The sequence below is a fragment of the Cupressus sempervirens genome, chromosome 10 (assembly GCF_028749045.1).
Source record: "Cupressus sempervirens isolate cs-2001-9-10 chromosome 10, ASM2874904v1, whole genome shotgun sequence".
In the NCBI taxonomy this organism is placed as follows: domain Eukaryota; kingdom Viridiplantae; phylum Streptophyta; class Pinopsida; order Cupressales; family Cupressaceae; genus Cupressus; species Cupressus sempervirens.
The window spans coordinates 524119100-524137885 of record NC_143127.1 but is presented as its reverse complement, the minus strand read 5'-3'; the positions used below and the strand labels follow the sequence as shown (position 1 = coordinate 524137885).

At 34.7% G+C, this 18786-nt stretch overlaps 1 protein-coding gene across 10 annotated transcripts in view; it reads left to right on the top strand.

The window, feature by feature from the left end:
- Nucleotides 1–18786, top strand: part of LOC149534952 (uncharacterized) — a 78891-nt gene that overhangs the window by 16198 nt on the left and 43907 nt on the right. For 3 of the 10 annotated variants that reach the window (XM_089803921.1, XM_089803918.1, XM_089803916.1), the window contains exon 2: nucleotides 9097–9194. The exons of 4 other annotated variants lie outside the window; for them this stretch is intronic. The gene's annotated coding sequence lies outside the window, so the exon portion shown is untranslated. Of the gene's footprint in view, nucleotides 1–9043; nucleotides 9195–18786 lie in introns of all 10 variants that reach the window. 3 more of the 10 variants (XM_089803914.1, XM_089803917.1, XM_089803913.1) reach the window with 1 other exon arrangement.

Sequence of the window (18786 nt, the reverse complement as noted above, 5' to 3'; positions counted from 1 at the left end):
GTTTATCCTTTTCTGCTCTCAGGTGAAGAGCACACCCCATATTCCAATGATCTATTAAAAACACAATTCATTGCATATATTGCTTATAAGGGAGCTGAACCTTACAATTCAGAGGGCAGTGATATAACACATACATTGATCCATTTGTAGGTAACATCCTTTTGTTTCCTCACATTTTGGGCATTTAGAGTCAAGCTAAAGCCAAGTTAGTAAGAGGGACAAACTGTTAACCAACACATTTGTAGAAAAGATCCATATTACTTAACATGGTATCAGAGCAAGGCTGCAAATGTAAGAAAGATTCATATCAAGAAGGAAATCCAAACTCCAACAAAAGCAACAACAAAACATGCCCACACACAAAGACAACTTGTTATTAGCGATGGAGAAATAAAAACTTTAGTAAAAGACAGCATTACAAATGTTAGCCATATGCGTGGGACGACCTCAATGAAGCAAATGTGAACCTTTGATTGTATGTTATAACTTATCCCAGATCTCATTTCTCATACTCTGTTAGTATTTCTCTTGATTTGGTGAGAAAGTATTGGATTAGTGACACAGGTTCTATCAAAGCTTTAGTCAATAAACCACGACTGATATTTTGGAGGATTGTCTGCTATGGTTCATTGGACAATGGTTCTCCATCATGGTTGTCTTGTAGGAATGAAAGGTTGCTTTTGCATTGACTATATTTTTAAATGATTGTGAACATCCCCCCTTTGTGATGAAAAGGGCAGAATTGCACTCCACCGACAGTGATATCAGCCAATTGCAAGATTCCATAATGTCTCACGACTTCTCAATAATACCTATGTTAATGGTGCAACTAAGTTGTGTTTTTAGAAGTCTCCCCATCATTTGTGATTTGCATTGGATGCATGAAGGGAGTATTTGCGGCTTCCTTCTTCATCGTAGAGAAATCCCATACTTAGAGAGCCTGTTGATGACTTGCCATGGGCACTCTGTCATTGTTATGCATACTTGATACTTGGGCATTTGATTTAACCTTAGAGCATTTTACCATAATGAAGACATCGTGCTGTGTTGATGGTGACCAGATTTTCTTAATTTTCAACACTCCACAAGTATATGACCTTGCCATCAAAGTGTATCTTGGCCTCCATGTTGTAACTCTTGATTGCACAATATCTCCTTGACCTATTGGCAGAACAAGACACAGTATGTGATTCCATGGGACAAGAGTTTGATGGTAAAGACTTTCTTTCATTTATTTGGTTTGTGCCGCTATAGTGGACATACTAGTACCTCAACAATATTATTTTTACCAACGATTCTCCTCCATCTTCATACCTGTAATCATCTTCCAGTTTGTATCTGCATTCATCTTCCAAGTGCAGAGCAGTGGTAATATACAGAGTATAGAACTACGACCAAGTGCAGACCAATGGTAATATATAGAGCACAAAACTACGATCATACATATAACTGCAGTCTCAATCTATATGATTGTTTTCTCAATCAAAACAATGATCATTATAATGGCGTTTGATGGAGGGCACAAACCTATACTTATGAGAGGTTTGTGGCTATCTGTGAAGGCTACCAAGCTCTATGGAGGACATGCTGGTATAGACAATTGTGATGATAACATGGACATTCTTCAGTGGGAGCTTTAAATCCATTGAACATATAAAATACATTTTCATTGCTCCAACTGTAAAACACAATATCGACTGACATTCTTAGAATGCAATAAAAGATGGACCATGCAAACATCTTTGAGGTTGTGACAAGATATTTTAGTAAATACGATAGAGAGAAAATTAGACAAAGTAGTACCCAATATAAATAAGGGGAGACAAATTATGATTGTTGAATAATTAGGGTTGGATGCAATGCCCCATGCAAGTTTGAGACTGCGATTAATTGAGTAGCACGTGGATGAATAGAAAAGTGGAACTGTTATAAGGAAGTAGAGGCTTCGAGCACCGACCAATTAAAGGTGGGTATAAGGTATGAGGTTATGTATTTAGTTTTATATGAATATATAGTAAAGGTATGCATTATTGGTAATGTTTAATATGATATACATATTATAATTGGAAGTATAGTTGGTAACAAATTATATTTATAGAATATATGAACACATATATGCAAAACATTGTGAATTACTTAACATAAATTAGTTCTATAAATGATGTTTATTTAAGAAAATATTGATATTTTATGAGAACAATCTCAAATCTTTAGTATAAAGAAAAAAATTCAGTATTATCTATATAATTACTACATTAATGATGACAAGGACAATCAAGGATGTTGATGCACATATAAGTATATATTTCTTGAATATTACAATTATCTATCAATTGTTGTCTTTCTCTTATTTGTATTTCTTTATGTACAATTAAGAGCTATGTGCTTTGATCTTTTCTTCTGAGAATGTTCTTGTAGGAAAAGCGAGATTGATTGAGATTCAGGGGAAGATTGACATTTGAGGCAACCTTAAAAGAGAGGAAGTATATAGATGATATGATTCAGTCAACCTTTGGTGATCTTGAACATATTAGTTCAAAGGGAGTAAACCACGTTGTGATAGAATTACTAATGATATAAATTTGGAATACATAAATTGCAAGATGTGCGTAAATCTAAAGATCAAACAAATACCTTTGCATGAACAAAAGAAATTTGAGTAGTTGTGAGACATTAATGAAGTTTTTAAGAATTCAAATGAACCATCTACGAGTCTCTCTTTGATGAATGAAACTCGACGTATGAGTTGTAGATTCATACATGTGGCACAATCATACTCAATCAAGATATTGGCGTATTGTGGACGAGTTTAGGGAAATGGAAGGACATGTTTGCTTCTACTGTTAAGCTAAATGAATGTTTGGACCTTGAATGGACAAAAAGAGCAAGTTGGAATTTAGAAAGAAGCTGTCATAATTGATACAAAATTGTTCAACAATATAAGAATGAGTGGAAATATTACACTATGAGGGGAATAATAGTCAATGTTCCATTCCCACTTGAACCTTATTTAGAGGGGAGATGTTCCATTCTCAAATAACTAAAAAGACAATTTTTGAATCTTCATGTGTAGATAAGTATTCTTATTGTTTACATTTATCTACTCTTTGTAGTCTCTCTCTTATTTGAAATTCTATACATACTATAAGGGTTATTTGCTTTGATCTCTTCCTTTATGTTTGAGGATATTCTTACAGGAAAAGAAGGTTGGTACTTTACATATGCTGCCTAATATTGTGCAGACTCAATCTAATGATATTAGGTCCAAAAACCCTAATGATCAAGATGGATAAAATGAGGCTCTTGAAGAAAACATCTTTGATGATTGAGGTTATGAGATTCTTCTATATTAAGAGGGAGTATGACACTTCTTCTAAAGCAACGAAGGAGCTTAGAAGATTGATACTTAGGAGTTTAAAAATACATGGTGTAACTACATGATTTTGATGGACCTACTCCTATGTATATCATGAGGAAGTAATGACTTACACCAAAAACTTGGAAGATTGATATCAGATTTAGAGGGAGTTCACAAGACATCCTTGGGCGAAGAGAGCTTCTGAGGAAGTAACCAGAGGACTTGACTTCCCAGGATCAATGTTTAGAGGGAGAATTTTGAGGTGTTATCCTTTGTAAATGATATCTTCTCTATGAGGAGAAAGTTCTAAGTGAAATTCCTTCTAGTGCATTCTTCTTTATGAGAGAGAATTGAGGTGAAAGCCCTTGCACCACCCTTTGACTGGGTTCATGGTGGTTATTATTTCACGTATGATATGTAATGAAAGGTGATGATCTTTCATTGACATATATAAATAGAAGGTAACCATTGTAAGGTGATGATCTTATAAATGGTAGACATGCTGTCATGATAGGCTTCATTAAGTGGTTGTCCTAAAGTGCTGGAAGTCATGATAACAAATGTATCAACCAGAAGGTAACCATTGTAAGCCCTTGCACCACCCTTTGACTGGGTTCATGGTGGTTATTATTTCACGTATGATATGTAATGAAAGGTGATGATCTTTCATTGACATATATAAATAGAAGGTAACCATTGTAAGGTGATGATCTTATAAATGGTAGACATGCTATCATGATAGGCTTCATTAAGTTGTTGTCCTAAAGTGCTGGAAGTCATGATAACAAATGTATCAACCAGAAGGTAACCATTGTAAGGTGACGACCTTATCAATAGTTGATCTATCCCCTGACACCAAAATGTGTTGGAGCAAGTGTTATTATGGTTCTTCGGGCCGGATTTTGCCGGACACCTTGATAACTAACTTATCATGGTTCTTCGGGCTGGATTTTGCCAGACACCTTGATAATCAACTCATCATGGTTCTTTGGCCCAGATTTTGCCGGACACCATAACTTAAATCTATCACAGACCACACTTAAAGTGGTATTCAAATCTTGTATTATAATTGCTGAAATTCTCTCCTTGCTAAAGAGGGAGTGTTGAGAAATTTAGCCTCATAGTGAATTGAAGCAAATTCCATATGTAATATATGTTAATATATATATATGTGTGTTGATGGATTTATGTTGATATCCTTATATATGTCATTCAAGGAATATCATACTGAGTTGATATCTCTTCATATACTTGACAGCACAAGGTGTTCTACAAATCCTCCCTAGCTAAGAGGGAGCGTTACAGTTGTAGCTTCAATCAAATAAATTCGACCTGAGATTCATTGTTGTTATTGGTAAATCATCATATTCTATATATATGTATTTATGTAATAATAATATATATTAGTAAATGTATTATAGTATATAATATATATATATATATTATATTATATATAATACATATATATTATACATATACATATATTAATATATATATGTATATACACACACATATATATAATATACTAATTATAACTATGAAATAATATATATTAATTAAATGATGATTAAACCTTTAAGAGACATGTCTCCTCTCATATTTATATGAGATTCAAATCCGCATTTGGAATATATCAATCACAATGGTCATATTATTACATTTGCAAAAAAGATCCATGTTACTTAATAATAAGATAGCTTAAGGACTTGCATTCAGGTAAACTGTCTTTTATCCAAATAGCTTCATTTCCAATTTTTTTTTTGAAACAAAAAAACATAAAGCCTTTATTTTTTTTGCCCAAATGGGTTCTCAGGCCTTTACATAAATGGATAAAGCCAGATTTCATAGATTAAGGGCTTCTTTTTCCAGTGTTTTTCACTTGGAAATTTGGGATGGATGTCAAAATATTAAAGGTTAAATGTATAGATGTAGTTTAAATGGACAAAGCTAGATTTCAATAGATTTAGGGCCTCATTAGGGCTTCGTTTTCGAGCGTTTTTGACTTAAAAATTTGGGCCATATGTGAAAATACAATAAATGTATAATCTATGTGTGTATTAACATGTATTGTAATTGTTGAGATCTAATTGAAAGAGATCATTGAAAGAGGGAGATTGTTGAAGAAGACTATTTTTTCAGTCATTGTTTTGTCACTGATGTCAAACCTGCTATTTGTTGGTAAGACAATTGCTTATAAGATTTAAGTACTATCACTTATTTGATTGATGAAGAGGATTTGATCAATATGATGTAACAAAAGCACTTAGAGGAAAGGTTGAGTTATGATTATGTAATGAAGTACAAGGATCAGTTAAGAGAGTGATGACATGATGTATTGGTAATCTACTTAAGGTTACAAATGTTGGCTACACTAAGAAAGTTTAGAAGAACAAGTTACATAAAGTTTGTCTGCCAAGCTTGACCGAGTGGATAGTAGGTGCCGAGAAAAGACAGTGCAAGCCGAGAAGAAAGTTAGTTGGAGTTGACTGAAAGCAAATTGTAGTGGATACCGAGCAAAGACAGTTGATGTTGAGCTAAGTTCAATTGATGCCGAGCATCAGTAAACTTAAGTTGATGCCGAGTGAATTCATAATAGATGTCAAACACTGCAGTATGTGCCGAGCATCTGAAGGTTGATAATGCTAAGCTGCTGCATTATTTTAAAGATCGAAGATTCGCTAAATTTGAGCCAACAAGTTTGCTTTCTTGAATTTTGTTAACCAGGTGGAAGATAAGAATGATAAGTTGGTGACACATAATTTGAGGTAAACTGTTTTTGAGGCAAATTCAAATGGATTCTAGGAGAAGTTTATAGAAGAGATACAAGATATGGGGTAGATACATTGTATCCTACCTAATCCATCCAAACCCTAATTTGGACGATGGAAAATGAATAGGAAAATATCCTAATTTCCTACTTATAGGGATGTGTGGTCATGAAGCAATGTTGGTCATGTGTGAGAACCTAAGGAAGAGAAGGAGTTAAGGATTTTGCTTCATCAAGTGACTCAAGAGAAGAGTTTGCAATGACATGTTAAGCAAGAAGGCTTAAGGAGATGAATGCTTGAAGGGTGAACAAGCTATCAAAGTTGCAAAGTATAAAGGCCAAGCAGAATTGAGGACTAAATAGAGATTTGTAATTTGCAAGAGAAGTTGTAAGTTGAATCAGATCAAAGTTCTACTGTTACTCTCTAACAATTGTATTAGTTTAGGATAAATCCTTTGGAGTAAGGTTGACTTAACAGTCATTTGTAAATCCTTTAATAGGGTGGCATTCCAAGCGTATGGCCTAAAGTCCTCTAACAAGGCTCACTTCTAACAGGGTGATTGGAATTCCTTAACCGGGTCACATTTAACAGTGTGTATTGTAACCTTTAACAGGGTTGGCCTTTCATAGGGCATCACTTCAGAAGAGTGAAAAGGAGTAGCATGTTACTGGTGGTTTTTCCCAAATTGGGTTTCCACGTAAATCATTGTGTCAAGTGTGTTGATGAATCTGTTATGTTTCATGCTTTACATTTTTGCAAGTTGATTTGACAGTAACCTACAAGTTTTAGTGATTGCATAATCTTATGGATGCATGCATGGACATGAATGGGTTCACTAAGTTATGAAAAGTTTTATTTATACATCTAGACCTTGGATAACTGATTCAACCCCTCCCCCCCCCGTCAAAAAAAAAAATTATTCTAAAGTATTCCAACATGAAAATGGGGTTTTATCCATGATTTGATTTGCATATTATCTGCGATACCCAGTTTTTATAACTGATTGCTTATGTGCTCATGGAGATTTAGAGGTTGCTTTTAATTGTATTTTTCGTGTCACATGGATTTTCAGGTGTCTGTAATTTTTATGTAACATGTTCCATCAAGGTCAGGGTAATCAATAACTTTTTTAGGCCCATGCTGTGTTTTCCTGCTCAATCAGAGTTATGCTTGGTATTAAAAATTAGTTCTGTTGCTAAGTGAAATAGATTGAAAGCAACACCTACTATTAGTTTGCCTCCACAATACTCAGTGAGTTGCCATTAGGACGGAGCTGCAGATGTAATGCTTTGCATCTGAACCCAAAGGCAGCAATAATGGGTAATTATGCTCACTATTGAAGACCAATAGCGCCTTCAAACACGTCTTCACTAGCAATATTTATGACTTTATACATAGGAGGAGAAAAGTGACTGACTAATGTAGAGGGTTTTTCCCCTTCCTAATTCTGAAGCCTAAAATCCTCTCTACAAATTGAAATGGCAACTATCGTAGCTCCATTCTATTTATGCATGACATCATGGGTGACAAGTATGCTATAAATTTTCTACTAATTAGCAGTTCTGTTATTTTTCTTCAAATTCTGGAAATAAAGCTCTAAGATCTCCTGGTCTGGGGCCTTCCATGAGTTCTGTGATTCGTCTTTCTCCATTATGAATGAGACCTTTACACTCAAACTCAGCCAATAGTCCTTATCAAAAACAAATCACCAATTTTTGTGCAGCTTTACTGAACGCCTTTAATTTGCACTGATTAAGATAGGTTTCTTCTAGTTTTGCAGTCTCACCTGGAGCATAAAAAATGACTTTCTTCCAAGTCCCAATAACATAGATTTAATAAAATTTCATTGCTGATTGAGTGTTTCTTTTTCCACCCATTTGGATGTCCACAATAACATTTGGCTTATTTTGTGTGCTTTGGTTATTCAATTTTAATTGTTTAAAAACCACAATTTTTCTCCCTTTTGTCTTTGTTGCTGATTTTTTATAGAACTTTTACTCTATACACTGAAATGATTATAATCAGCACATAATCTTCAAGTTACAGTAATACTGTTGTCCAAGCTCTATATTATCTACAAATGACATCTTCAAAACATATGGCATATGCCACAGTTCAAAATTTGTGAATTTGGGTGGCTTTCAACTTTTTTTGGCTTACAGAGCCTTGGTTTAAGTAGAAAGCTGTGTATATATTGACTGCATTTTTAACTAACATGTTACCGCTTTGACTTTTTCTGTAATACGATATTATATGGTCGGGTATAGAAGTTTATGCAGATCTCAGCATAGATCATTAAGTTGAATAAAAATTTGATGTATATGGAAAGCAAACAAGTCTTGACAAATGAGTACCAAAATGTTCATACATCTTAGATCAGTGATATAAGACTGTTTCAGAAAAGAATTTCAAGTTTATGCAGATCTCAGCATGGCTTAAGTTGAATAAAGACTAGATCATGAACTAAGTTTTTACTTTGTTGGAATGTTGAAAATGATCTATTGGAACTTGTTGTCTAAGACTGGACTCTAATGTTGAAGAAGCACATATTGATATATGATATATCATATGAATTTTGAAATATCTTCAATTTTGATAAAGGGTGAAGTATCATAGTCATACTATCAAATGATTCGTTTTTGTATATTTTGTGCATTTCTTTGTATATATATATATATATATATATATGGTTCCTCGTGCATCCGCATCCAAGAAAAAAAGAATTCCCTATTTCTTGTATCTACTTCGGAATCCACATCCGAATCGATAACTTAGGGAGAAAGTGAAATACAAGTGACAATATGGTGAAATACAAGTGACTTAACCTATTATAGAAGCACATATAAATCTGGTTTGGCACTAGTATATGATATTCTCAAATTGTTATAGTAATATTGAACTAATACTCTTCAATTAGGTAAAGCTGAAGACTATATTTCAGAGCTTTGACAGCTGACCTTGAATCAGCAGCACGTGGCAGATGCTTTATTCTTGTGCTGGATGAACTTCAGGTTGGCTGGTTGCAATTACAAGAGCCTAAGCTGCAAAAGAGAAGTAGTTAAATAAAGGTAAGAGTAAAAGCCAAAGATATAGTTGTAAAGTTTCTTCCCAGATTTCAAATTCGTGGCAGACTGATGCACAATTTTATTGCAGAGACGATCATTGTTGACAAATGATAGATTCGCTCTAGAATTTGTAGAAGTTAGTATAGAGATAATATAATATTGTTGAATTCAGAATGTTCTTCGATCTTTTGATGTGCTTGCATTAATTGATTTCGATGCCTTGTTTACTCGGGCGGATCAAGTATACATATCATAAGAAAGGTTGTGATGGTGAATGGTCATGTCTCTGAATGGAGACATGGACATTCACAATCACACTAGTTCGGTGTAACTAATCATGCCTGATTAGTTTTCAGATTTAACACAAGTATAATAATGTATTACTAATCATAATGACTGCAGCCTGATATAAAATATAGATCGATGGTGATCTAAATTAAAGGAATCAAAAATAAGTTTCGATCATGCCTTGAATGATCTTAGAAAATATATATATATATATATATATATGATCGCCGGTTCCAGCTGTAAATTGATTCTCATACAGCAAGGACACGTATGCATATATATACAATAGTACATGCAATGCTATTGCACACGCGCACACACACACAGACACACACACATATATGTTGGTCATAGTTTTGTCAGACTGAAGCTATATGCTTTAACATTCCCTCTTAGCTAGGGAAGATTAAGTGCATATATATAAGTTCTTATTTGAAAAGTAATATCCTCTAGATATATTTAAGAAAATCAAGTCTCATGATATTCTTTCTAGTTATGGTGTGTACACAGATATCAAGTCTCCTGATATCTACCATAAAAGATCATGGTATATCCATAGATATTATGTCACATAATATCCACCATGAGTTTGAACATATTGATCTTCAACAAAAATCAAGTCACACGATATCCATCAACATGCTCTTTTAACAATGATATTTTTCCATGAATATCAAGTCAGACGATATTCATCATGATAGTAATTTAATAATTATAAAGTCGTCACCTTATATTATTAGAATCAACATTTCATTACAAAAGATTGTCACCTTTTAATAATGTACATAGGGTAGGCCCATAAGTCATAGTCACACATATGACAAAATAGTTTACACCTTAAACATCTTTATTAAAATAATACAAATTCACAAAGTTGAGACTCAATCTCATAAACTTACATTTCAACCATACCAAATTTTTTTTTTGAAATGATCAACCTTCACTTTAGGAAGAGCCTCGGTGAGAATGTCAGCTTTTTGATAACTTGTATTAATATATTCCAACTAAATAGCACTTCTTTCCACCATGTCTCTTACATAGTGGTAAGGAATTTCTATATGCTTGGATCTATTATGTAATATCGGATTCACAGATAACTTGATACAACTTTGGTTATCACAGTGAATAGTGGTAGGTTTCATAGGCTCATAGAACAAGTTAGAAAGCAACTTTCGAAGCCATACTGCTTCTCTAGCTCCCATTGCTGTTGCAATATACTCTGCCTCAGTAAAACTCTGAGCAACTGAAGCTTTCTTTCTATAGATCCAATAGATCATGGCTGATCCTAAGCTGAAACAACATCCTGATGTGCTCTTTTGGTCTTTTACACTTCTGGCCCAATCATAATCAGTGCATTTATGTAACTCCAAGCTGGTATTCTCATATTTAATTTCATACCCAATAGTACCTTGGAGATACCTTAATATATGCTTCAAAGCAACAAGATGAATCTCACGAGGTTCACACATGAACTGACTTAATGCATTCACAACATAGCAGATATCAGGTCAAGTATTTATAAGATACATTAGGAACCCAATTATCTGTCTATATAAAGTGGAATCAACTAGTCTGGATTCAACACTTGCTTCCTTTAGCTTTTGTAAGTTGGTTTCCATAGGTGTTGACATAGGTTGATAGTCCCACATTCCAAATCTTTTCAGAATATCAATAATATACTTCTTTTGATGCAGAAAGATATTCCCAGACTTCTGATGCACTTCCAAACCAAGGAAGTAATGAAGAATGCCTAAGTCCAGTTCAAATTCAGAAGCCAAATCTTTCTTACACTGATTAATGAGATGTTCTTCCCTTGTAATCAGAAGGTCATCAACATAAAGAATTAGAATTAACATATCGCCTTTAGTTATTTTAAAGTAAAGATTTGGATCAGCCACATTCTTGGTGAATCCAAGACTTAGAAGGTATTTATCAATCCTTTGTTTGAGTCCATATAGAGCCCTCTTCAATTTACATACATAAGAGGCAACATCATGAGTCACAAATCCTTCTAGTTGTTTCAAGTATTACTTCTTCCTCAATTGTTCCATTTAGCAAAGCAGTTTTTACATCCATTTGATAGATTTTTCAACCTTTGGTTGCTGCAATGGCTATTACAACTCTAACTGAGGTATACTTTTGAACCAGTGCAAAAGTTTCTTCAAAGTTGATTCCTTCCTTTTGAGAAAACCCTCAAGTCACAAAACGAGCTTTATATTTTTCAATGCTACCATCTACAACATACTTAACTTTTAAGAGCCATTTAGAAGAAACAACAAATTTTCCTTTAGGTCTAAGAACTATATCCCAAACATCATTTTTTAGTGTCGACTGATAGTCTTCCACCACTGCATTTTTCCAAGCTTGATGTTTAAGTGCTTTTGAAGTATTTGAAGGTTCAGAGTTTGAATTCTTATATATGAATGTATTGTATGTCAATTTTCTAGGTCTTTTGCTTTCTCGGAAAGTCCCTGAAGGTGCTACAAATCCATCTCCTTCCTGTATAATTTTCCTTGCCCAATGTGGCCTTTTAGAATTATCAAGACTCTCTTCTAGAGTCTCAGGAAGGATCTCAGTTTCATTTGAAGTCTCTTCAGGGTACCCCCTCTGAATCTCAGGAGCGTAAGCCTCTTCTTGGGACAAGTCATCTGTATCTAGTTCATCTGAAGTTTTGGCTCTTTTGAAAGCAATGTCTTCTTCAAAAATGATATCTTTGTTGAGTTCTATTTGTTTCTGTCTAGGTATGTAGACTTTGTATCCTTTTACTCTTTTCAGTAAAACCAATAAGAGTTCCTTTTCTTCTAGTAGGTTCTAACTTTGTCCTTTTCTCCTTAGTTACATGAACATACACAGGACATCCAAATATCCTTAAATGACTAGTGTCTGGTTTTTTTCCTGAAAATGCTTCTTTACGGGTCTTATTGTCCAAATATGAGTGAGGACATCTATTCAGAATATAGTTTGTTGTATTAGACGCTTCAACCCAAAATGACATGCTTAAGTTTTGATAAAAAATCATAGCCCTAGCAGCTTCTACAATAGTTCTGTTTTTCCTTTCAACTCCATTTTGTTGAGGATTGTAGAGGACTGTGAACTCCCTTTTAATCCCAACAAGTTTGCAAAACTCTTCAAATATTTCAAAAGTGTACTCTTTCCCATTATTTATTCTCAGAACTTCAATTTTCTTTCCTGAAGAGTTTTCAATGATTGTTTTGAATTCTTTAAACTTAGAAAGAATCTCTATAGATTCTTTGCACTTAAGGAAGTATATCCATGTCTTCCTTGAAAAATCATCAACGAATATCACATAGTACAGGAACCCTCCTATGGATGGTAAAGACATGGGTCCACATCGGCCAGAGTGCACTAGTGCTTAAACTATGAGGAAATGATTTTTTAGTGTTCTTCCCCAAGGCACAACTTTTGCATGATTCATTGTGAATACGACTTAATTTGGGCATTCCAGTTACTAACTTCTCCATAGATGTTAGGGCACGAAAGTTGATATGACCCAATCTTCTATGCCATATTTCATTTGAATCTAAAGTCTCATGCACAACTGCAAAGTTTGACTTAGTGCATAGCTCATATAATAGTCCTTGTCGCACTCCTATTGTTAGAGCCTTCTTTATGGTTGAATTCTTAGGCCATGCTAGTACCTTACCTTCCATGAATGCAATTCTATAACCATCATCTTCAAGTGCAAATATATATATTAAATTCCTTTTAATACCTGGTACATAAAGAACTCTAGAATGCTGAATAGAATTTCTAGATTTCAATTTGATGGTGCAGGTCCCAATTCCTTTTAGGGAATGCACAGAATCATCACCAATTGTAACTTCTACACTTTCTATTTGCATGCTTTCTAAGTTATCCTGATATCCAATGATGCGTCTTGAAGATCCAATGTCAAGTATCCAAGTGTTTGATTTGGTTGATATTTGACTGGACAATGCTGAATATAAGGCATATTTCTCAGATTCATGACCTTCATTTGATTTATCAGATTTGGCAAATGACGTTTGAGGTTTAGATTGACTAGGACAATTTATTGCATAATGTCCATATTGATCACATCTGAAACATTGAATTTTGGACAAGTCTTTCTTTTGTTTTGACTGTCTTTTTCCATGAAAGTTTCTTTTCCTTTTGTTGTTCTTCTGCTTTCCCTTCTTATGAGAGTTGGTGTTAAGAACTTGAATGTCTTCATCTAAGGTTTAATGTTTTCCTTTAATCATTAATCTCAATTCTTCTTGAAGACAATCAAATCTTAATCGATCTAGTTTTGGGATTTTAGATCTTGCACTTATACCTTGTACAAAGGATTCCGAAGAATTTGGAAGTCCTCCTAATGCTATTAGGGATAATTCTTGGTTGTCAGTCTCATAACTGACTGCAGAGAATTGATCTCTCAAATTTGCGATTCTCATGAAGAAGGCATTTACAATTTCTCCTTTATTCATGCTGATATTATTCAGTTGTCTTTTAAGAGCAAGCTTTCTGCCAATGTTATTTATTATGAATGCATTTTCAAGAGCTCTAAACATGCGATATGCTGTTGCATGTTTTGCCACAATAGACACTATGTGATCTTGAATGGCATCCACAGTACCACGATTATCTTCATGGCCTTCTCATTATTCTTGATCCATAATGTTTTCTCTGGATCATCTTTATGTTCTTCCTTATCTTGTCTTACAAAAGATTCCAATTTGTTTTCTTATAATAACATCATTATACAAAGTCTCCAAGATTTGAAGTTATCAACATTTGTAAGGTGGTGTTTGAATCTTAACATGTTTGTCATCTTGTAGAGAAAAAAGAGACTGCAATTTAATGTGAAATCTGATCTCTTAAAATTAATGAGATATCTCCTTAACAAGGCTCTGATACCATGTAAAGTTTTTTACCAGATTTCAAATTTGTGGTAGACTGATGCACAATTTTACTGCAGGTATGATCACTGGTTGACAAAGGATAGATTCGCTCTAGAATCTATAGAAGTTAGTACATAGATAATATAATATTCTTGAACTCAGGATGTTCTTTGATCCTTTGATGTGCTTGCATTAATTGATTTCGATGCCTTGTTTACTTAGGGGGATCAAATATATGTATCATAAGAAATGTTGTGATGGTGAATGGTCACGTCTCCGAATGGAGACATGGACATTCGCAATCACACTAGCTCGTTGTAACTAATCGTGCCCGATTAGTTTACAAATTTAACACAAGTATAACAATGTATTACTAATCATAATGACTACAGTCTGATATAAAATATAGATCGATGGTGATCTAAATCAAAGGAGTCAGAAATAAGTTTCGATCGTGCCTTGAATGATCTCAGAATATATATATTGTGAATTGATTCTCATACAACAAGGATACGTATGCATATATATACAACAGTATGTGCAACATATTGTTGTACATATATACATATGTATGCTGGTTACAGTTTTGTTAGAGCGAAGCTATATGCCTTTAACAATAGTCAGCAATAATAAGTGCTTTCTGTGATAGGCAATATGTCTATGTACATTTCCAATTCAAAATACATTTTAGCATACAATGAGATAGTGTCAATAGAGAACTATGGTTTATGGAGAGGTATAGCTGAGAAAGTAAAGAATGGTGCAATTGCTTAAGAAATCAATAGTTTCATTTCGATGAGCAAAAATAAAGACAAAATCATATAAAATATAATACTTGAGTGCAAAATGAGATATAGATTTAATTGTCTAAGAATCTTAATTGCAAAACCAACAATAGAGTAATGCAATCTTAGCATAGCTAGCTCATCATCATTTGAGAGGAATTGGAACACATACTCTTCATCCACTCAATAAAATGCAACTAAACTCCAGGAAAGCAGATAACTTGGTGTTTGTGCATTCAAACTTGAGGCTCACAAACTCACAAAGAGAATTTATACAAGAAGGGGGAGGCAAAACAATGAGATGTCGAACTAGAGGCTGTGGAGTTGGAAGTCCACTTTGATGCACTTGTGATTGAAGATGGTGATTCTGAGATACATAGTACTGATGGAGCTGATTCTGAGGCTTCGGCGGAGACTATGGTTGAGACTGCTGATGCTAGTTGCACTAATTGTGCTTCTAATCAGCACCTGCCTAATGGTGATGAATTCTTTGATTATTTTTGATCATACATTGATATTTGATCACATAGAGTCTATGACTGATTACTGATTATTGATTAGTAATGTTGACATTTGCCGTTTTAAAGTTTTTGAACTGAAACATTCATATGGTGGTATATTTTGACATTTTGTCATGCCATTCCAACAAAATCATTAATATATGTGGTGGTGTAATTTGCTAAATTGCTTTAGATTAGCATAGTGATTTATGAACTTGTTTCTTGCAACATATTTTTACATATATAATTTAAAATAAAAATAAAAAATTCTTGTACGGACAAACTTAAAATGAACCCGAACCCAGCCCAATTTTTTTTTGATTGAATTTCGAACCCAAATGTTGAACTTGCATCCGAACCAGAATCTGAACTGGCAGCTTAGACTAGTACGAATTAGAGTTTGAATCATAAGGATTGGCAAGAAAATCCACATTCTCGTCATCATCATCTCCAACTGTTGAAAGATCATTTGAACAAAAACCGGTTCCACTTATTGCTAGATGCACCACATGCCATGCTATCATCATCACCATCTCCGAGTATATTAAGATCATGAAGTGTTACATCCAAATTTGCATGCTTAGGGGCTATATCCCAAAACTTTGTTGTCCCTTGTAATGATCATTCTTATGTGACAAAAGACACAAGTTGGTTGATAAAGACCAAGTCCTCCACTTTCTTGGAGCCCAATCGGTTGCGCTTCACTAAATGGATAAAGGAGTATGTGCTCCAATTCCTTTCAGCAGCAGAAGAACTAGCAACCTAGATTTTGGTAATGATCATTCTTATGTGACAAAAGACGCAAGTTGTTTGACAAAGACCAAGTCCTCAGTTTTCTTGGAGCCCAATCGGTTGCGCTTCACTGAATGGATAAAGGAGTATGTGCTCCAATTCCTTTCAGCAGTAGAAGAACTAGCAACCTAGATAGTGGTCACAAAACATACATATGAAGAACAAATTTATTTTAAAGAATGTGTGAAACACTAAACTCTAGAATGCAAGTAGTAAACATAAAACAAAACAAAATTAAAGACTTGTGATAGGACCTCGATTGCAAGAGCTTGAAGATGCTTGAAAGGTTGACCATACATGTACCACCATGTGATAGTTCCCATTCTATTTTGGTCCTTTATTGCAAATGGAGAATGCTTTAATCCCGAAGCAAACAACCCAAATTCTAACCTCACTTTTTCGTGCATTTCTTCCAGTGGGAAGAGTCTTGCAAGAGCTTTGTGGCACCCCTCAACAACCTCGTCATCCGCAAATGGTGCAACTCTGCACAGCACACCAAGTACCTCCTCACTATAGTACCTAGGAGATAAGGCATATGCAAGGAGGTGCAATGGGGTAGTCATCTTATCTCAGCGATGGTGGATGATTGCTTCCACTTGATTGCATAAGGCTTTGCTTTGTGTGGCGTCACTCTCATGTGTTTGTATAGATTTTTTTTTAACCTTCCCAACCATGGTGTCCATGCCATCATACACATCCTCCAAGCAAGGTATATCTGTATAAAAAAAGCAACACGATCATGATGGGCTCGATGAAATCCAATACATATGCTATATGAGCCCACCAACTTATTCGAGACCAAATTCTTGACCTTTTTAGCTCTTTCTGAATTTGAAGTCTTCCATATGCTCCATTGATTAGAGATGACCATTTGGCTCAATGTCTCTTTTACCTTGAGGAGCCATCTCATAACAATTGTATGAGATGCAAAACAGGTCTCAACACCCTAAGCAAGTTAACAATATGTCAATTGACAATAAGATTATAAATCTAAATTACAAATCCATGAAACATTGAAACTTAGTAATTTCAAAAAATTAATTTACCTTCAACAACTCCAATTTGGAGTGTGTTCTAAAATGGATTGTGACATGTGGTGGTTTGTCTCAAACATTTGTATCTCCTCTCGTTCTTGGTATATTTTCTTCACCCAATCTATTTGAGTGCCAATCTTATGCATGACCAAGTTAAGGGAGTGTACAGTGCATGATGTCCAAAAAATATGGTCATACTGACTCTCAACCAAAGCACTTGCACCCTTGCAATTTCTGGTATTGTCTGTGACCACTTGTACCACATTCTTACTACCCACCATCTCAATGGCCTTGATGAGAATTCTAGAAATGAATTCAGAATCCTTCACTTGCCCCTCACAATCAATAGCCTTCAAAAACATCGCCCCTTTGGAGGATACTACAATCACATTAATCAGTGGCCAGTTTCTTGTATCCTTCCAACCATCTGATACAGTAGTTAGACTCAAAATTTTCTAAGATTTTTTGATAGGTTGAAGGTCTTTCTCTATATGTGTCTTCTCTTGTTGCAATAGAGTTGTACACACCTTTTCATACCCTGGGCTTGTGTAATCAGCTAGTTGATCCCACCATTTCTTTCCAATATGGTGATCTCACCAAGTTGAAAGGAAGCCCATTCGCATAGAGGCAATGTTCAATAGCTTCATCAGCACGGTCTCTTGCCTCCATTTTAAATGCAGTGTGCAACGGGCCTCTTTTGCAGGTTGAAATTCCCACTTCTTCCTCATCCTCTTTTGGTACATGTTCTTGCAAGAATGGGTGTTGGGAGGATGCAATTGGCTCAGTGGATGCATGGATCTTGCTCTTTGAGGATGGAGCTTGATATTAACTTTTTTTGATCTTTTGGTTAATGCATCACAGCTTCTTGTTCTCTTACAAATGAAACTATTTCTGCACTTGTCATCTCAATACCATTTTGCCTTGCACATTCCAAATCCTTTGCCAGCAAGGGCCATAAAATGAAGCTTCACTCAGGAATATGAGCTATTGAAAGGTTTTCCTTTGTTACTTTAACAATAGTTGCACTTCCAATAGGAGGAGCCACCTCTCGAAACCTGTGATATCCTTGTTGTATGTCTCTACAAAGGAGATTCTATATTAGTTTTTACATTATTAGTCCCTTGCCCTCCTTGGCCCCCCACTCAACTTTGACTAGCACTATTACAGACGTCCATTCTTGCCTAGTTTTTTGCAACCTATTATATAAGAAAATAAATAAATTTTAATTAGGTCCTAACAACTATAAACATCATGCATACAAGTGCAAAAAAGTGAAAAAAAACTACTAAACTAGATACCCAAACTTGCTTCTTTAT